We start from the raw sequence: 22,300 nt of genomic DNA, 5'->3' as shown, positions 1-22,300 counted from the left end.
CATCTTCCACCTACTGCTCACACTCGGCTCCCTTCTGACATCACGTCCTGGTCCCGCAACCAGGAAGTGACATCAGAAGGGAGCTGAGACTGACACAAGCAACAAATAGAAGATGCTGCTCATGACATCAGACATTTAAAGAGGAACATGAGGGGGCAGAGAGGAGTAGAGGTGCTGGCACCAGTGACCCCCCAAGAAGATGGTGCCCAAGGCGGTCTGCCATCCCACCCCCCACCCCTTACTATGCCATTGAGCCTATCCATAAGTGTTTATCTGCTCCAGACCTCATAAAGGGACCCTTTTACTAAACCACATTAAAGCGTTTAACATCCAATTTATCCTACGTTAATTGCTAGTACAGAGCTGAGTTAAGGGGATTTATAGCATTTTCGCAGCTAGCACATGGTAAGCTGAGCATTAAGGGCAGTCGTTTCAGTGCTGTATTTTAAGCTCCATGTATTAATCTGCATGGAGCGCTATTGTATAAACAGTGCTCTCAAGTTGGGTGGCATTTATAGAATAGAACTTAGAGCCGATATCCATGCCAAACTTTGGGCACGAGGATTTACACCAACTGGAACTTGGTGTACGCAACTGGAACTTGGTGTAAATCCCGGCATGTAATTTAGGCGCAGATCTCTGGTATTCAGTGATACTACGTGCATCTATAGTGAACATCCATGACACGTCCATGTCCCTTCCATGGCCACGCCCCCTTATGTTGGGACACTATAAGATTTGCACACAGATCTTTATAGCAAGGTGTGTACACAAATCCAAATTATTGCCAATTAATGCCAACAATTAACATCTAATTAGTGGCACTGATTGGCTCATTAGTCAATGTAGTTATACCCGTATGTCAGAATAGTGCACGATGTTGCATGTGGGAATTTGTGCAACATGTATAGAATTGCTCTTTAGCGCTCTATGTGGTCGGGCGAGGTATGGAATATAGAAATTATATTTCAGTTGTCCAGGTCAGGACATTGTGCAGTTAGAGTAGTAATTTAGAAAAGCATCTGTTGAGATATTCTTTTCTAAAATACATGCAGGAATTCATGGGTATGTATAGGCTTCATACAGAGGGGGCAATCATTTTAAATAAGTAAATGTTTAGAAGCATCAATGGAGGCTACAAAGCAACATACATGACTAACCCCCTCTTTTATAAAGCCGTGTTAGACTTTTTTATTGCCGGCCACGCTCACAGAATTCCTATGAACGTCGGAGCTAATACCAATGTTATCAGATATTTATAAAATCCAGGCCCATCCAGTTCTACCCAGCCTTTCCCCATTCCACTTCATGTCTAAATTATCTCAATTAAGTACAGAAGCTGCAGTCATTTAGGGCTCCTTTTATGAAGGCACGTTAGGGACTTAACGTGTGAAATAGCGCGCACTAAAAAGCCACGTGCACTAGCAACTACCGCCTCCTCTTGAGCAGGTGGTAGTTTTTTGGCTTGGTGCGGTACTAAAAACGCTAGCGCACCTTCGTAAAAGGAGCCCTTAGTGCTATCAATTTTTTTGGGGGGAGAGGGCTGGAGGAAACACTGGGGAATTAAAGGGGTGACTTCCCCACTTCCCTCCTTTAGGATGCTGCCCAAAATTAGACTTTTACAAAACCTATAAACTGTAAATCCCAACACTAATCTCCTTGATCATAGGTATGCATTATCCTTTTGAAATGAGAAACACGCATGTAAAAAAGGTTTGGACAAGTTCCTGGAGAAAAAGTCCACAGTCTGCAGTTCAGACAGACATGGGGGAAGCCACTGCTTGCCCTATCAGAGCCATGGAATGCTGCTACTATTTGGGGATTGGCTTCTATGAAGACGGGCTAGTGGGCTAGATGGCCCATTGGTCTGACCCAGTAAGGCTATTATGTTCTTATTTTTTGGCCCCACCCTAGTTTTGTCCAAACCACAATCCTTTGCCACATGCATATGGTCACATGCAATGTCAATATGAGGGGTTTGAAAAAAAAAGAAAATCTTTTTGAATAATGAGAAGAATATTGAAGAAGAAAGAGAGCAGTGACTATATCTGTAGTCTGAAAAGAATCCATTTCTCTTCCTCATCAATTTTGTTATAAGGGATTTGTACGATTAGCATAGGGCTCCTTTTACAAAGGTGCGCTAATGTTTATAGCGCACGCACCGGATTAGCGCGCGCATTAGTGCTTGCTAACTGAAAAACTACCCCCTGCTCAAGAGGAGGTGGTAGCGGCTAGCGAGCGTGGCATTTTAGCGTGCGCTATTCCACGTGTTAAGGCCCTAGCGCACCTTTGTAAAAAGAGCCCATAGTGTGAGTGTGTGATACAATTGTATAAATGGTGCCAGGCAATTGCTTGACAACCGTATCAACTGGCGCCCGCAAGTTAAGTGTTGTGTACAGAAAGAGCTCATTGAACCAGCAGTAGAACTTTAAACGCATATGAAACGGCATAGACCGCCAATATAAATCAGATGAGAAGTGAAACTCTCAGATTTGTCACACCTAGCTAGAGAATGAACCACTGAATTCTGAACCAGTTGTCACAATCCCCTTCTTTTACTAAGGCGCGCTAGTCGATTTAGCGCGCGCTAAATGCTAGCGCGTCCATAGAATATAACGGACGTGTTAGCATTTAGCGCATGCTAAATCGGCTAGCGCACCTTAGCAAAATGGACCCCCACTGTTATGTCATTGCAGCTGCAGATCAAACATTCTGGCCCTTGCTTCAGAAATTTAAGTGTCAGTCAAAGGGTAATAATAATAATAATTTTATTTTCATATACCGCCATACCACAAACAGTTCAAAGTGGTTTACAGAGGAAGAGACTGTATACAGACAGCGATATTACAGAAAACTTTTGAAATTACATTAGCATGTTAAGGTTAGTCAAATTTAATAGGTGGTTAAATACTGGAGTGCCCATTAAAGGGACTTTTTTTGTTTTTGTTTTAATCTTAAAGTCTGTCTGGTCGCCAGTATTCGTTTTGCTTCTGATATTCTTCAATGCATAACTCTTTGCTATTAACTTGGTAAGTGCATAAATTAGCAGGGCCACTTTTACAATCTGTGTGCTCTGGTTTAAGAGATAAGGAGTGAGAGTATTTTTGCCATAGAATGTATTATATACCCACTTCAGGGGTAACTCTCAGCCCCCTTAGGAAGTGGGTCCACAAAACAGGTACCAACACTTATGCATGTTACATGGGTTTAGAATACACTCAACTTTTGAAAGGGAACTCATGAACTTAAAAACTTCTCTAGGAAAACAGAGTATGGCTGGCTGTGAGAGACCAGCTGCTATTTTACATGTGAAGAGCAGGACAGTTAATGTGGGCATAAGGAAGACTCATGGTGCTAAATCAGAAGCTAGGGTTCTGCCAGTCTCTCTTCCTCCTCCTCAGCCCCTGCAGCCAGTCCACATCATACAATTTATCCCTTCAGATCATCAACACTTCCTACCCAGCCAGTCCTCACCAGTCTATCTCTCTCTCTCCTCTTAGCCCATCTACACCACATTCTTTCTTTCTCTCATTCTTTCACTTTCCCCTAATTTCTTCTTCCACTTCTCTCCTCCTTACTCACTCTGCACTTTTAATTTTTCTCCTGCTGCACAGGCAAAATTTAATGTTTTTTTTTTATTTAGAGCAGTAGTTCTCAACCAGTGTGTTGGGACATACCGGTGTGTCACCAAGGCTAGTTGAAGTGTCAACAGCAGTGAAATAATGTTTTTTTTCCTTTCTTCAACTATGAATTGTAGTGTTCAGTGTGTCATGCATGTGAACATCATCTGTTAGGTGTGTCACGACAGAAGAAAGGTTGAGAACCACTGATTTAGAGGTGGAGAGTTTAATAGCTCTCTACCTGTTCCATCTTTGTAACCTGCTCTGCTTCTCACTTCCCCTTGACCCAACCTTCTGTTTCCCTCCACTCCCCCCGCAAGCTCCAATCCACCTCAGCCTATCCAGTTGCCCTTCCATGCAGGTTTGGCTTATCTACCCCCTACCCCTCACTGCTTCCCTCGTCTTACTCACTTCTACAGATGAGACTTCTTTTCATTGGCAGGTTTAACTCCTCTCTCTCAATTTGCAACCCCCCCCCCCCCCACACACACACACACATGGATCATTTTCCCACTCCTGCCTGCAGAGTCCATATGAGATTCTGTGCCACATGCTCATCCTGAGCCCTGGAAGTCCAGCAAAGATCATAGCTTGAAACCTTAGAGAATACAACTGAGAGGAATCGATGCAGATAACCACTGTGAGCCTAACCGAGCTATTATGGCAAAGTGTGTGTACACGTTACTAGGTGCAGAATGCAGATAGGGCTTGGCCATAACTAATACTCATAACTCATGCTGTATTAAGAGGTTTGCTAATGAGCTCATTTAAGTATTCTGTGCAATGCTGAGAGTATCCACTCACTCTTGATGTGCACACAGGATGAGGTTTTTTCCACCAGATCTGGAGCAGAAATTGAAGGGTTTGTGGGAAGAATTTCATGTCAATTGTTGAGATTTAACTGCCAGTTTTGTCTTGTTTTCCAAGCAGAAGAAAGCCCCTGCAAGTTTCAAAGGCAGACGGGAGGTAACACACCTGTGCACGTGTCCGAAAAAAAACAAAACAAAAATGAAAGCACACATTGATGCCCCTTCCTCTGCCCTAAATTCGAGCCTCACAAAAAATTTCACTTGCAAACAATTTTTGCGAGGCTTATGTTTAGGTGTAGAAGAACTAGCACTGATGTATGCTGAGCCTTTCAGCTTTTGTTTGAACATATCGCAAAACCTTTGTGTGTATGTGTCCAGCACGTTCCCCTACTAATTAGCCACAAGTTTTCCGCTAATATAATTTGCATGCTATTAGCTTTCTGCTTGGCACAATATTATGCTTGCAGTAGAAGCCATGCACTCAGACATCCGCACATGGCTCTACCATGAGCCTTTCTGCATTGGCCCAGAGTGGGAGACTCAGTTCCAGCAGCCCAGGGCATGCATTCATACAGTGGGGTTACTTAGTTGTAATGGGGGGATCTCTGTGGACAGCAGAATAATCCAGCCACATTGGCATAGCAAGGGTGAGCGGCGCCCGGAGTGGTGGTGCCCCTCCCCCACACCTGCCACTCGCGTGTCCCCTTTCCCATACCTTTTTAACTTCTGTGCAAGAACGCTATCAACTTACTGCCTACATTGGCTTTGACGCTCTCTCTGACGTCACTTCCTAGGTGTGGATCATGGAAGTGACGTCAGAGACCGTCAAAGCCAACGCGGGCAACAAGTTGGTGGCTGTTCGAGCTGTAGTTAAAAAGGTACGGGGAAGGGAAAGGGCACGTGTGGCAGGGGGAAGAGTAGGAAAGAGGGGATGGAACACCACACAAAGGTGACATAATTCACCTGATGGCACTAGTCCATACCTGCTCTCTAGAGCCCACAAAAGTCTGGAAAACCTTTCTGAGCATGTCTAGATATATCCCCCTAGTGTTAACTGCCATTGGAGCACCCACATGCCATTGCAGTTGTTCCATTGCATGAAGCGTGGATAGGCCAAACGGAGGATAACTTCAATTCCTGAGGAGGAGGGCAGGTTGTGTAGCTGGCTTATCCTACAGTCCACGGAGAACCCTCGTTGCAGGTGAGTAATCCCACTTTCTCTGTGTGCATGCAGGATAAGGCAGCCACACATCGGTGACTTCTGGACATAAGAAGAGTACAAGGGTAAGTTTAAACTCTTGTGGTTAGATTGTATGTGCTTGCACCCTTTAATGCGATAGAAACTTGAAGCTGGGAGAATTGAAACAAAGTAAATACATTAACTAGGTAGGCGAAATCTAAAGCAAATGAGGAACCTTTAATGAGATCTAATTGAAATAAGTGCTCAGGTAAGCAGTAGCCTCAATTGAAATGATAACAATGTATGAACTGCAACATTAAAAGATAAGAGGGTGAATCAAAAATTAAAGGCAATTATTAAATTACACGATAACTGGAACAGAGCTAGCGAAATGCAACCTATGTATTCGTACATTACCTGTTGGACAATTCATTACATTACATAAGTGATTTCTATTCCGCCTGTGCCTTGCGGTTCTAAGCGGATTACAAATTAGAAGATATCTGGACATTTCCAGGAGAATTACAAAAACAAAGAAGCAAGTATATTACAGGTTACATTTCCTGGAGAATTACATAACAAAGAAGCAAGTATATTACTGGTTGCAGTAGAGAATAACAACACATTCAGGTTACAGAAGAGAATTACATAACTTGAAGGAAGCAGTTTTCTGGTTACAGATGGTGGCTGCTTATTTGGGTTTCTAAATATATATTGGTGATAAGGTTTGAAAAATTGATTAGGTGTTACTATAGGGGTGGTATTCACGAAGGAATCTGCATGTGCGAATAGGAAGGAGGTTAGAATGATGGGAAGTGTTTTTTGAATAGAAGTGTTTTGATTTCTTTTCGGAACACTTTAATGTCTGTTGTTTTGATCAGCAGCTTGGAGATGGTAGGGTCAATTTTCGCTGCCTGTGTCGCTAGAAGGTTGTGGTATAGTTTCTTGCATCGAGTACCATTGAAAGGAGGGTAGGTGAATAGGCTCTGAGTTCTCCTTATTCTGGGTGAGAGGTTACGGTATAGACGGTTGTTTAGGTAACTGGGTGCGGCACCATGGGTTACCTAAACAACCGTACATGCAGATTCCCACACACAGGGCAGCCACGAGGTCAGACACATAGATGCTCCATTGCAAGATTGCATCAACGAAGAATAATATGCAGTAGTGCGCTGTCTTTGGGTAGAAACAAATTCATCTTTGGATACTGACTCAATATGGACATAGCACCATGAATCAATGAAAGGTTTATGAGTGAGTAAAAAGGTTTAAAGTGAGAAGAACAGGTGTAACCGATGAAGGTCGTTCTAGTCATCTATCAACATCATGCACACAAGAGCACATTGATTGGGCAGATGCCTTGATTAGAGAAGTCTGATGGATAATGGTGTCTCAGTTGGCTGCAAATTTTGATATCAGCTATGGCTCTTCATTTGCTATAATACATGACTTGGGATACAGGAAAGTCTGTGCAAGATAGGTTCCTAAATAGCTTACTGATCTGCACAAGCAACAGCGTGTGGACGTTGTGACCCAGTTCCTGAGACAGTATGAAGAAGATCCATATATTATGAAGAGAATTGTCACTGGCAACGAGACTTGGGTACATCACTGTGACCTGTAGAGCAAAAGACAAAGCATAATGAAGCAAAGGAAGTGGTGCTCACCTGGTTTCGGGATCTGCCGAAAAAACAACTACTCTGCAGGAATGCAGAAGCTAGTTGAAAGATGCAATGTATCTTCTTGCTTGGGGACTATGGAAAAGTGATATGTTCAATTGCTCACAATTACTTCTAATAAATATATTTTGCCCTTACTTTTTGATTTACCCTCATATGACTAAAGTGTTAGGTAACACCATAGCAGGAACCTAAGGCAAGTCTGTAGATAACAATGCAAAATTGTACAGCTCTGCAAAGCTGATGAAGTTAATAAAGCAGACAGTATGGAGAATGTTATTAGCATTCTGAATTTAGGACAGTGCAGCCAAATGAAATGCTGGGTGTGTGAAGGGAATAGTGTGCTATAAAAGCGTATAGAGAGGTCCATGTGGCAGCTCTGCAAATTTCTTGCAAGGAAGAATTTGCCAGAAATGCAGTGGTAGTAGCCATTGCTCATAACTGGTACACTGTTACTGTACCGGGTGAAAGCATGCCAGATGAGTCATAACAGCGAACGATACACTAGGAGAGCCAGTAGTTCAGCATGGACTTGGAGACTGCTTCCTGAAATGATTGTAATCATATGCCAGAAACAGCTGAGGACTGGTGCCGAGTGGAAAAAGTTCGCTAGATGTAAATGGAGAGAGTTCCTTTGCAATCCAGAGCATGGTGTCCTTGGGCTGCATCAGGATGTGGGAAGAGCAGAAGGAAGAGGGGTTGATGGACTGGTTGAGGTGAAATTCTGTCACAACCTTAGGGATGAAGGTAGGGTGTATTTAGAGCACAACTTGGTCACTGAAAAACTAGATGAAGGGAGAAAAATGCACCAAGGCTTGAAGCTCACTGATGCACTGAGCAGAGGTAATGTGATGAGGAAGAAAGTTTTCAATGTCAAGAATTTGCTGTCTGCAGTAAGGAAAGGTTCAAAGGGTGGTTCCATCAGTTGAGTGGGGACCAGGTTGAGATACCATTGTTTAGTTGGTTTCTTAATGGGACGGTTTAAGATAGATGAGAACTTTCATAAAATGTTGAATGAGAAGGTAGCTTGAATAGGATCTATCCTGAAGGAGTTCATGATATGCTGATGGCACTTAGGTAAACTCTGAGTTGGTTTTGAGTCCAGATTGTGAGAGATGCAGGAGGTACTCCAAGATGAGATGGACTAGACAAGAGAAGAGTAATAATCTTAGAAGAGAGCACCAAGGTGTTTACCATGCCCATTTTTGCTGATAGGATTTTTGAGTAGTAGGCTCAAGTGCCTCATGAACATCTACTCCAGAAACTGAAGAACCATGGGGTGGAAGGTGACCCACATAGATGGATCAGAAACTGGTTGGCGGGTAGGAGTGAAGGGCCACTACTCGGACTGGAGGAGGGTCACGAGTGGTGTTCCGCAGGGCTCGGTGCTCGGGCTGCTGCTATTTAATATATTCATAAATGATCTAGAAACAGGGACGAAGTGTGAGATAATAAAATTTGCAGACGACACCAAACTATTTAGTGGAGTTCGGACTAAAGAGGACTGCGAAGAATTGCAAAGGGACTTGAACAAACTAGGGGTATTACAACCAGAACGAAAAAAGTTGAAACGCGGACCATGTTGGGTCCTGTATCCCTAGTGGACTAGGTCCTTTAAGGCTCTTATGTGGATGATTTATTTTTATGTGGATGGAATTATTTTATGTGGATGATAAAGGGGAGTGACGAGATGGCAGATTAAGTTCAACGTTGAGAAATGTAAAGTATTACATGTGGGAAGCAGAAACCCAAGATATAACTATACGATGGGAGGGATGTTATTAAATGAGAGTACCCAAGAAAGGGACTTGGGGGTAATGGTGGACATGACAATGAAGCCGACAACACAGTGTGCAGTGGCCGCTAAGAGAGCGAATAGAATGCTAGATATAATCAAGAAGGGTATTACAACCAGAACGAAAAAAGTTATCCTGACGTTGTATCGGGCGATGGTGCGTCCGCATCTAGAGTACTGCGTTCAATATTGGTTGCCGTACCTTAAGAATGATATGGCGTTACTCGAGAGGGTTCAGAGGAGAGCGACACGTCTGATAAAAGGGATGGAAAACCTTTCATACGCTGAGAGATTGGAGAAACTGGGTCTGTTTTCCCTGGAGAAGAGGAGACTTAGAGGGATATGATAGAGACTTACAAGATCATGAAGGGCATAGAGAGAGTAGAGAGGGACAGATTCTTCAAACTTTCAAAAAATAAAAGAACAAGAGGGCATTCGGAAAAGTTGAAAGGGGACAGATTCAAAACGAATGCTAGGAAGTTCTTCTTTACCCAACGTGTGGTGGACAGCTGGAATGCGCTTCCAGAGGATGTAATAGGGCAGAGTACAGTAATGGGGTTTAAGAAAGGATTGGACAATTTCCTTCTGAAAAATGGGATAGAGGGGTATAGATAGAGGATTACTGCACAGGTTCTGGACCTGTTGGGTCGCCGCATGAGCGGACTGCTGGGCATGATGGACCTCAAGTCAGACTCAGCGGAGGCATTGCTTATGTTCTTATGTTCTTCATATTGGTATTGTGAGGGACGCATCAGAATATGTGCATAGACATCTTGAAGGTCAAGAGAGGCCTACAAGATGGTAGGAAAATCATAATTAGGTTTACAATTTCCATGTTAAGAGAGCAATTTGGGGAAGGTTGGGAATGGAAGAATAATGAGGTTTGCTACGGTTGAATAACAATAAGCTGCTACGGTTGGTAGTCAGTAGCTTGAGAAGGAAAGGAAACCACGGGTCAGAATGGTGTGATGAATATCATAGTTGCCTTATCTTGATGGAGCTATTGGAGCGTCCTGTAGATTAGTATGATGGGAGAATAGGCATGAAGAAAGTGGCCGGTCCAGGAGATTGCAAAGATGTCAGGAGTGAGTGTGCATCTGGATGTGAACACATTGAGCAGAAAGATCCCCATCTTTATTTTATATTGTAACTTCTTGCCTTCTCTTTCCCTAACGTTTCTAGTATTGTCTTTTTGTCTTAAGTTTAGTCAACTATCCTCAATGTTTTACTATGTTTATATTGTAATTTTTAATGTACATCGCTTTGAATTAAGAAAAAGCGATTAATCAAAATCGAATTAAACTTGGAAACTTGGAAACTTGGATCAATATGGAGTATACCCCAGATGTGGACTCGGTCATGAAAGAACCACTCTTATGGGTTGAGTTGCTTGCTTAGATTGTCCGCAACCATGTTTTACTCTCCTAGTAGATACTATAGCTATAGTTTATGTTCTCCTTTCCCACATGCATCACTTTGCACTTGCTCACCTTAAATGTCATCTGCCATTTTGTTGCCCAGTCTCCTAGTCTCACAAAGTCCTCTTGCAATTTAACAACTTTGAACAACTTTGTGTCAACAGCAAATTTAATTATCTCACTTGTTATTCTCATATCTAGATCACTAATAAATATGCTAAAAAGTAGCAGTCTCAGCACAGACCCATGGGGAACCTCACTATTTATGCTTCTCCATTGAGAATATTGATCATTTAAACTTACTCTCTGTTTTCTTTAAACCAGTTCTTAATCCAAAATAGGAAATTGCCTCCTCTCCCATGACTTTCTAATTTCCTCAAAAGTCTTTCATGAGGTACTTCGTCAAATGCTTTTTGAAAATCCAAATAATATCAACTAGCTCACTTTTATCGATTTGTTCATTTACTCCTTCAAAGAAATGCAGTAGATTTCCCTTGACTAAATCCATATTGGCTTTCTCTCATTAAGCCATGCTTATGTATATGTTCTATCATTTTGTTTTTTATAATAGTCTCTACCATTTTGACTGGCACTGACATCAGACTCGCAGGTCTATAATTTCCCGGATCACCTCTGGAACCCTTATTAAAAACTGATGTCACGTTGGCCACCCTCCTGTCTTTTGGTACTATGCTGGATTAAAAAAAAAGTTACAAATTACTAACAGTAGCTCAACAAGTTCATTTATCAGTTCTTTTTCATTAAATATTTTATTGAAACTTTGAAGAAAAACATCACAAACATTCTGGGATGTATGCCATCCAGTCCAGGCAATGTGTTACTGTTCAATTTGCCAAATTGATCCATTACATCTTCCAGTGTTACAGAGATTTGTTGAGTTGCTCTGGTTCATCAGAATTGAATATCATTTCTGGCACCAGTAACTCCCCCACATCTTCCTCAGTGAAGACCAAAGAAAAGAATTCATTTAATCTCTCCACTATGTCCTTACCTTCCTTGAGAGCCCCTTTTACCCCTCAGTCATCTAGTGGTCCAACCGATTCTCGTCCTGGCTTCTTGTTTTTAATATACCTATAAAAGATTTTACTGTGTGATTTTGTTTCCAGCGCAATCTTCTTTTCAAGGTCTCTCTTTGCCTTCCTTATTAGTGCCTTGCATTTGACTTGACACGGATTATATCAAATCTGATTATGATCACTGTTATCAAGTGGCCCCAGCACCATCACCTCCTGCACCAATTCATGTGCTCCTCTAAGAACTAGGTCTAGAATTGTTTCAGCTCTTGTCAGTTCCCTAACCAGCTGCTCCATAAAGCAGTCCTTGATTTTATTTCCTTAGTATGCCCTGATGTTACATTTACCCAGTCAATATTGTAGTAGTTGAAATCACCCATTATTATTGTGTTGCCCAGTTTGTTAACCTCCTAATTTCTGATAACATTTCAGCATCAGTCTGTGCTTCCTGTTCAGGCAGATAGTAGTACACTCCTATCACTATCTCTGTCACCTTTACACATGGAATTTCTACTACTACTACTATTTATCATTTCTATAGCACTGAAAGGCATAAGCAGCGCTGTACATTTAAGAAACAATAGGGATTCCAAGGTATGTTTCGGCTTCTGTAGAATTTTCATTCCATTCGATTCAAGGCCCTACTTAACATATAACACTACACCTTCACCAATTCGAACAACCCTATCACTGCAACATAGTTTGTACCCTGGTATGACAGTGTTACAATGCTTAGCTTCCTTCCACCAGGTCTCAGAGATGCCTATCATATCTATCTTTTCATTCAGTGCAATTTAGTCTAACTCTCTCATCTTGTTTCTTAGGCTTCTGGCATTTGCATACAGACATTTCAAACAATGTTTATCATATCTATTTACAATTTGCTCAGCAGTTGCATGGCTAATTTGCATCTTTAAAATCATCCTGCTCTGTATTTAAGAAAGCCTGGTCTAGGTTTTTTAGGTGGTATATATATCCTATATAATAAAACCCTAAGTGCGCATATGCACTTAGGGTTTCGTGATCCATTGTCGAATTCTATTTTAGAACCCGGCGGCAGGGAATACTCTGGCCACTCCCCTCCTCCCGCCCTCACTCACCAGCCGCTGGACGAAGCACAGGCAAGCTCTCTCCCTGCCCGCCGCCTGTCACTCCTCACACGCGCATGACGCCGAGCCAACAGGCCAGTGCCCAGCAGAAGCCCCGACACAGCGCCGACCACAAGGGAATTGCACATAGGAGCCCCGCCCTGACACAACCCTCCAAGACAGGCAGCCGGACATGGAGCCCCGAAGGCAGCCCAGGAACACGTGCTGACTCTGCCGACAAGGGGGGGGGCACACCTTCTGTACCTGAGGCCGGCGCACAGCTCCACCCATGCAACCACTGCGCGCCAACTGAAGAAAAAGCCACGGACACCCGCCTGCAAGGTGGGCCCTCAGGACAACGTCCACAGCTCCGAGCAGCCAGCGCTCCCGACACGCAGCCCGCTGGCCGGTTCCGACTATCACCCGTCTCCAGCGCCGCCCAGCCACGCGTTCCACGCACTTCCAGCACACGAGGCCTAGCCAAGTTCAGCCTACACACCCAGGCAAAGGGCGGCAACAGCTGCAACCCTAGCCTAGCGAACCCCCCGTCAAAAGAAACAAGACTCATCAACCCCCAAGCAGGGAAGAGGGACAGGGGGAGCAGGGAAGAGGTGCTACTGGACTGGGGGAGCAATGGAGAGGGACAGGGGGAGCAGGGAAGAGGTGCTACTGGGCCAGGGGAGCAATGAAGAGGGACAGGGGGAGCAGGGAAGAGGTGCTACTGGACCGGGGGAGCAGGGAAGAGGGATAGGGGGAGCAGGGAAGAGATGTTACTGGACAGGGGACCAGGGAAGAGGTGCTACTGGCCAGGGGAGCAATGAAGAGGGACAGGGGGAGCAGGGAAGAGGTGCTACTGGACCGGGGGAGCAGAGAAGAGGGACAGGGGGAGCAGGGAAGAGGTGCTGCTGGACCAGGGGAGCAGGGAAGAGGGACAGGGGAACAGGGAAGAGGTGCTACTAGACTGGGGAAGCAGGGAAGAGGGACAGGGGGAGCAGGGAAGAGGTGCTACTGGGCCGGAGGAGCAATGAAGAGGGACAGGGGGAGCAGGGAAGAGGTGCTACTGGACCAGGGAAGCAGGGAAAAGGGACACGGGGAGCAGGGAAGAGGTGCTACTGGGCCAGGGGAGTAATGAAGAGAGACAGGGGGAGCAGGGAAGAGGTGCTCCTGGACAGGGAAGTGGAGTAGGGAGGGAAATGCTGCTGGTGAGAAAAGGGGGCTCGGGCTGAAAGGGAACAGATGGGAGAAGGGGGTTGGGGGGGGTAAAAATGGGTTTGGAGCTGGGGCTGAAAATAGGGGACATGTGAGGGAAAGAGGCTTTACTAGCACCCGTTAATGTAACGGGCTTAAACACTAGTGTATGTATATATATATATATATATATATATATATATATATATACCATCTATCAAGGTTATCTAAGCAGTTTTACAGTCAGGTACTCATGTATTTTCCCTATCTGTCCTGGTGGGCTCACAATCTATCTAATGCACCTGAGGCTATGGAGGACTGAGTGACTTGCCCAGAGTCAAAGGCGCGGGGTTTGAACCCACAACTCCAGGGTGCTAAGGCTGTAGCTCCAACCACTGCGCCACACACTCCTCCACTCCTGGGCCTGTATTACAATCTCGCTATTGGGGTGCTTTGCCTTCCCTTTTATGGTGATATCTTTTAAAGATACCTTGTTCTGAACCATGCTCTTTTGAGCAACTGTCGGCCTTCCCCCAATTTCTAGTTTAAAAAGCTGCTCTATCTCCCTTTTAAATGTTGATGCCAACAGCTTGGTTCCACCCTGGTTAAGGTGGAGCCCATCTTTGCGGCATAGGCTCTTCCTTCTCCAGTATGTCACTCAGTTCCTAACAAATCTAAAACCCTCTTCCCTGCACCATCGCCTCATCCACACATTGAGACTCCAGAGCTCTGTCTGTCTTTTGGGACCTGCGCGTGGAACAGGGAGCACTTCTGAAAATGCTACCCTGGAGGTTCTGGATTTTAGCATATTACCTAAGAGCCTAAATTTGGCTTCCAGAACCACCCTCCCACATTTCCCTATGTCATTGGTACCTACATGTGCCAAAACAGTAGGCTGCTCCCCATCTAAAATAATATCTAGGTGACGCATGAAGTCTGCCACCTTCGCACAAGCACTAACTAGCACCACCCTTTGATATGGCATAAGTGCACAGACCTTACACAAGTATTCCATCATAGAAACATAGAAACATAGAAACATAGAAATAGATGGCAGATAAGGGCCCAAGGCCCATCTAGTCTGCCCACCTTAATGTCCCTCCCCTACCTTTGCCCTGTGAATAGATCCCATGTGCTGATCCCATTTGGCCTTAAAATCAGGCACGCTGCTGGCCTCAATCACCTGTAGTGGAAGACTATTCCAGCGATCAACCACTCTTTCAGTGAAAAAGAATTTCCTGGTGTCACCTCGTAGTTTCCCGCCCCTGATTTTCAACGGATGCCCTCTTGTTGTCGTGGGACCCTTGAAAAAGAAGATATCTTCCTCCGCCTCGATGCGGCCCGTAAGATACTTGAACGTCTCGATCATGTCCCCCCTCTCTCTGCGCTCCTCGAGCGAGTATAGCTGTAATTTGTCAAGCTGTTTTTCGTATGGTAGATCCTTGAGTCCCGAGACCATCCGGGTGGCCATTCTTTGCACCGACTCCAGTCTCAGCACATCCTTGCGATAATGCGGCCTCCAGAATTGCACACAGTATTCCAGGTGGGGCCTCACCATGGATCTATACAATGGCATAATGACTTCCGCCTTACGACTGACGAAACCCCTTCGTATGCAGCCCATGATTTGTCTTGCCTTGGACGAAGCCTGCTCCACTTGATTGGCAGACTTCATGTCCTCACTGACGATTACCCCCAAGTCTCGTTCTGCTACCGTTTTTGCTAGGATCTCGCCATTAAGGGTATAAGACTTGCATGGATTCTGGCTGCCCAGGTGCATAACTTTGCATTTTTTGGCATTGAAGTTGAGTTGCCATGTCCTAGACCATCGCTCCAGTAGGAGTAGGTCGTGCATCATGTTGTCGGGCACTGAATCTTCGTCTGTTGTGCATTTGCCCACTACATTACTCAGTTTGGCGTCATCGGCGAATAATGTTATTTTACCTCGAAGCCCTTCTGCCAAGTCTCTTATAAAGATGTTGAATAGGATTGGGCCCAAGACTGAGCCCTGTGGTACTCCACTAATCACCTCCGTCATTTCGGAGGGGGTGCCGTTCACCACCACCCTTTGGAGCCTACCTCCAAGCCAGCTCCCAACCCATTTCGTCAATGTGTTACCTAATCCTATAGAACTCATCTTGCTCAGTAACCTGCGGTGTGGTACGCTATCGAATGCTTTGCTAAAGTCCAGGTACACGATGTCCAGGGACTCCCCTATATCCAGCTTCCCCGTTACCCAGTCAAAGAAGCTGATCAGGTTGGATTGGCAGGATCTCCCCTTAGTAAATCCATGTTGTCGGGGATCCCGTAGATTCTCCTCATCCAGGATCTTATCTAATTGGTGTTTGATTAGAGTTTCCATTAGTTTGCTCACTATCGATGTTAGACTCACTGGTCTGTAGTTTGCTGTCTCCATCTTTGAGCCTTTCTTGTGGAGTGGAATGACGTTAGCCGTCCTCCAGTCCAACGGGACGCTGCTTGTACTAAGGGAGAGGTTGAAGAGCGCGGACAGTGGCTCCGCCAAGACATCACTCAGCTCCCTAAGCACCCTGGGGTGCAGGTTGTCCGGCCCCATTGCTTTGTTAACCTTGAGCTTTGACAGCTCACCGTAGACACTGCTGGGCGTAAACTCAAAGTTACTAAACGGGTCAACTGAGCCAACCCTTGTCTGTAGCTGAGGGCCGAGCCCTGGCGCTTCTCGGGTGAAGACTGAGCAGAAGTATTCATTTAATAGTTGGGCTTTTTCCGAATCCTTTTCCACATAGTCTCCGTCTGGTTTCCTAAGACGTACAATCCCGCCTGAGTTTTTTCTTCTATCACTGATATACCTGAAGAAGGATTTATCTCCCTTCTGGATGTTCTTTGCTAGAGACTCCTCCATGAGGAATTTAGCCTCCCTGACTGCTGTTTTGACGGCTTTTGATTTGGCCAGGTAGTCTGCTCTAGAGTCCTGCTTCCCTGATTGTTTGTAAGAGATGAATGCTTTTTTCTTCTCCTTGATCAGGTCTGAGATCTCCACAGTAAACCACTGTGGCTTATTGTTCCTTCGCCGTTTACTTACTGATTTTACATAGCGGTTTGTTGCTTCTTGTATGGTTGCTTTCAAAGTCGACCACATGTCTTCCACGTTATCGGTTTCTTCTTGGCTTTGTAGCGCCTGGTGAACGAAGTCTCCCATTTCTTTGAAATTTGTGTCCTTGAATTTGAGGACTTTGGTTAGTGTAGTAGATTTAGTGAAACCTTTCCTGATATTGAACCATACCATGTTGTGGTCACTGGAGGCCAATGTGTCGCCCACAGAGACCTCTGTGACACTTTCTCCATTGGTAAGTATCAGGTCCAGTATTGCCTGATCCCTTGTCGGTTCCAACACCAGTTGCCTGAGGCTTGCTCCTTTCATAGAGTTTAATAGCCTTCTGCTGCTGCCGGAAGCAGAGGTAAGTGTAACCCAATCCACATCAGGCATGTTGAAGTCACCTAGCAATACTGTGTCCCCACGCAAGGTGATATTTTCTATATCTTCGATTATTTCCATATCCAGGTCATCCTGTTGTCTTGGGGGTCTGTAAATTACGCCAAGATACAAGCATTTGTCTTTCCCTCTGGCCAAATTAACCCAAAGGGATTCCCCAGTATACTGGACATCTGAGATTCTCGTGACCTTAATGTCATCTTTAGTATATAATGCTACACCCCCTCCCTTCCTACCCTCTCTGTCCCGGCGAAACAAGTTATAACCCGGTATGACCATGTCCCACCCGTGGGAGTCTGTGAGCCAGGTTTCGGATATCGCCACCACATCCAGGTCGGCATTCCTTATTTCTGTTTCCAATTCCAGGATCTTGTTTCCTAAACTGTGTGCGTTGACGTACATAGCCCTCCATGTTATATTTTTGTTATGTCTCAGTGGGGATATTCCTGTTTGAGCTATTTGAACACCTTTAGCATTGTTTGTGTTATTTGTGCTTTCCTGAGGCTCAGAACCACAATGTGTATTCCCCATATACCCAGAACTACAGTGTGTACTCCCCCTAGACCCGGAATTACAATGTGACCCATAAATATGATGTGACCCTACTCCCGACTCAAAAGTGTGTGCACTCACCCCTGACCCAGAATTTCGGTGTCTACTTTCCTCAGCCTCATAAATGTATTGGCATTTTAGTTCGCCTGGTATGTTGTTTGTGCCTGTACCCTCCCCCGACTTACCTAGTTTAAAGCCCTGTGGAGTAGGCGGGCTAGGCGGTGTCCAAGGACAGTTATTGCTTGTGCATTTGCCATTAGAAAATTCACACTTAGGCCCGTGGAGGGGCATAATCGAAAGGAATGTCTAAGTCCGTTTAAGTCTAAGTTGCAAGTCGTCCAAAGTAAAAAACAGCTTAGGACACATTTTTGAAAAATACATTCACATATTACAGGGGCTTATCTGATAGTGTAAAAACCTTTATTCATCCAATAGCACAAAAGTTCATCCAACGACTCAATGACTCGACATGTACATGTTTCAGCCGAACGGGCCTGCCTCAGGCGTACTACCGGTTACCCTTCTTTGGTTTCGAGCTATCATCACAATCATTTTCTGCTTATTATTCCTTATTTGTTTCTGTTGAAGTTTGGCAACACTTTTGTGAGTTGACACCACGCCAATTTTCATTGGCGTTGGAGGCTAAGACTCCTGAGGCAGGCCCATTCCGCTGAAACATGTACATGTCGATTCATTGGATGAACTTTTGTGTTATTGGATTAATAAAGTCGTTTACACTATCAGATGAGTTGGAGGACACTTTCATTTGTACACATCATTCTGGTTTGGACAATTCCATTCTGTCATTTGCATAGAGCTACAGCCTCAACATCCTGAGGTTATGGGTTCAAACCTTGTACTTCTTGTGACCCTGGGCAAGTCATTTAATCCTCCACTGCCCCAGGTACATTAGATAGATGGTGAGTCCACCAGGACAGATAGGAAAAATGCTTGAAGTACCCATTCTTCTTGGTAATCGTGTTCTTCAGCACCGACACCTCCACACTGCTGGGCAGCATATACACCTCCTTCCTCTCACTTCCCTTCACTTTTTGGTTTAGCGCTTCTCAGAGGGATAGCAACAGTTTATTGCCTTTTCAGCTTCACTGACTCACACACATTATGTGGATAGGCTCTGCAGTTGTGCCAAATGTGAGCCAGCCAGGACCCCCAGGAGACAATCAGCCTCACCTTCCCAATCTAGCTGCAGCTAACCTCAGTCACAGTCATATCAGCAGAGCAGAGATGACTGGAAGGATCATTGATTCAAGTCATACCAGCACTGGGAAGTAGCCTGCTATCCTATACAAATTGCCTCTCAGGTACCATGGAGTGGAAGACTGGGAGGAGGGCGGGAAATCAGGAGGGATTGAAAAGGCTAGGCAGGAGGCCTCACTGATGAATCTCTCCATGGTAAGCTGGATTACTAAGTGGGTGCAGATGGGAGTGTGGTTTCACAGAAACTGATTATTAAAGAGAGAAAGCAATAGCATCAATAAATAAATAATGCCTCATTTGAAATCTTATGTCCTGGGCAGGATGGGGTCACCAAACTGGTCTGCACAGGCCCCTCACAATTGCTAAGGCTGGTCCTGGCTAGGGTGACTCACCTTTTGGTTCACTAGCTGACTATGCAGACTCGAATTGCTTTCAAAAAGGTTTGTTCTGTCTACATGATTTTATGGGCACAGCAAAAACCAAAAAAACGCTGTGGAGTGACGATGTTCCTAAATGGACTTTATTTGAAAGTGTCAAAGTTCCAAAGGTACACTGAAATCATCCACACAAAATAATTCCATCCACATAAAAATAAATCATCCACATAAGAGCCTTAAAGGACCTAGTCCGCTAGGGATATAGGACCCAACACGGTCCGCGTTTCAACGGTCCCTGGGGGTCCTATAAAGGTGAATACGTGGGAAACAATTGTGTGGTGAGCTGGAAGTGAGACACTGAAGAAGACTTTTTGTTGAAACGCGGACCGTGTTGGGTCCTGTATCCCTAGTGGACTAGGTCCTTTAAGGCTCTTATGTGGATGATTTATTTTTATGTGGATGGAATTATTTTATGTGGATGATTTCAGTGTACCTTTGGAACTTTGACACTTTCAAATAAAGTCCATTTAGGAACATCGTCACTCTACAGAGTTTTTTTTTGGTTTTCTCTGGATTTTCTTCTTTGTGGATATTTCGAGGTCAATTCCTTTTGTTTTTTGTTTATGGGCACAGCACCAGATTATGTAATCAAGCATGCATTTTTCTCTAAATCTAAAAGAAATCTTCACATTAAAGATACTCTTGTACTACATTTTCAATCAATAATTGGTCTTCAATATAAGAAAATGTAGAATGGAACAATTTGTTCAGGGATATTATGACAGCTTCTTTTCATGATGCTTTTAGAAGTTTGCTGGACGTTTTGCTATTAATATTTGATAAATTTCTGAGTGCTTAAGACAGGAAATGAAATAAATTCTTTTTTTTTTTTTTTTAAATATCTTTATTCGTTTTTACATTATGCAAACAAGTGTACAATAATTCATTTTATATCATAAACTATCTCCCCTCCCTCCCTTTCCATATATTACCCTGGAAATGAAATAAATTCTATGTTATGATTATATTTTGATTACTTCTTTTTATTTTTATTTTCCAATGAATGGCTGGTTTCATTTGTTATTTGTAATGTCATGAACCCTGATTTGGGGAAGTTGGTGGAATATAAGTACATTGATTGGATTGGGGGTAGTTACTAGTTATTATGGTGTGTTACAGCCAGAATACAAATTACACTGGTCAACATTCATGTTGGTATCTCAAATGTTAGACCTGTTTCTGGGTATATTTGACCTGCTGATTCCAAAAACGGCACCAGTTTTCTCCTATCAGCTCTAGAACATGTGATATATACCACTCTTCACTCTGCTCGCCCATTTTTTTAAAAAATCAGGATATTTTAATGTAGTATTCAAATTAATATCTTTTAAGCATGAAGGAAACATTAAAAATGAAAAGAAAAGTGTACAACATGAAAACCTACATATTTCATACCAAAAGCACAAGTTTATGATACAAACTTTCCAGTCATTCAACACACAAGAATTTAAATCTATGTGCAACTGTTTTTAAACAGATCAGATAGAGAAACCTTTGAAATACAAATTTATGTAGTCTAAGGAAACCATGTTTACCATCTAAATTTTTTGCACATAATTATGTAATATAACAGAACAAAGGCGATTTTGTCATTTGAGCTTTACATGATAGGAAAGGAAGTAGACAAGTAGCTGTGAAGCAAAGGTCATTATACACGCAAAAAGAAATGTTGGTAATTTAAATACATAAATTTCCCATTCAAAAAAGAAAGCTTGTTATGCCCTCCCGATTCTGCAGAAAAGGCTGCGTCACCAAGAAATTTAAATAGCAGTAAAAAAAATTAATAAATTAAAAACTAGAGGTGATGCGGTCTATCGAATGAAATTTTCTGAATCAGCGTCTCAAATAACCCCAGGAACAGGTAAAAATACCCAAGGCACCAAGAAATTTTTTGTTGTTGTTGGCCTGTGTTATTTGTTCTTGAACATGCATTAAACAGCAACAACATGCGGTATATTATTGTAACACACATTCGTTTGAGTTGCTGTGTACGTTGAATAAACTGCAGCATGTGAAGAACAATATAAGATGTGTCGTTCCAGAAAAAAAAAATACTAGCTAAACTCTGGCTAGGGGTGGCTAGAACCTTACAGGCAGTAGTATAGCAAGAGTAGGGGGCGCCTGGGACCCCTGCTACTTCTGTGCTCCCCCAACTCCACACTCACACCCTTCCTTCCTGCCCCATACCTCTTTAAATCTTCACCAGCATGAGCAGCTTCTCTGGTCTGCTGCTCGCATTGGCATTGGCTGTTTTTCTGACATCACGTCCTGGGCCTGCGACCCGGAAGTGATATCAGAGGCAGCCAGGCCATGCGAACAGCAGGCCAGAGTAGTTGCTCACGCTGGTGAAGGTTTAAACAGGTACAGGGAGGCGGGGAAGGGGGGCCTGAGCATGGGATGGGGGTTGGGGGGTGGAGAGGTGCTGGCACTTTAACCGGGTTTTGAAAAGCCTCCTCTAAATTGCATCAGGCAGGAGGAAATCCGTGCATGCGTGGATTTCCTCCTGCCCGACGAGAGCAGGCAGCGGGGGGCGAGGCTGTGTGGGGCTAGGGCAGGACTGGGGTGTAATGGGGCAGGGATGGGTAGAACTTGGTGAGCCTGAGGGGTCCATATTTTTTTAAAAAATCTAGCAACCCTACCCAGGAGCATTGGGACATGAGTTAGCAGCCAGATGCTCAAGGTATCATGAATACTGCAGCTTGACAGATTGATTGCAAGCAGTGTTATTCATCTACTGGAAGAATTACCAATTTGTGGAACTAAGATACGGCAGGTTAGTGAATTCCATGGTGAATTAAGGGGCTGCAAAG

General features: G+C 44.0%; 1 protein-coding gene across 4 annotated transcripts in view; it reads left to right on the top strand.

Moving 5' to 3' along the window:
- LOC117364589 (dynactin subunit 1-like) overlaps window positions 1-22,300 on the top strand; it is a 250,634-nt gene that overhangs the window by 143,724 nt on the left and 84,610 nt on the right. The window lies entirely within an intron of this gene.

Source organism: Geotrypetes seraphini, chromosome 1 (assembly GCF_902459505.1).
Source record: "Geotrypetes seraphini chromosome 1, aGeoSer1.1, whole genome shotgun sequence".
In the NCBI taxonomy this organism is placed as follows: Eukaryota; Metazoa; Chordata; class Amphibia; order Gymnophiona; family Dermophiidae; genus Geotrypetes; species Geotrypetes seraphini.
This window is presented reverse-complemented; position numbering and strand designations above follow the sequence as displayed.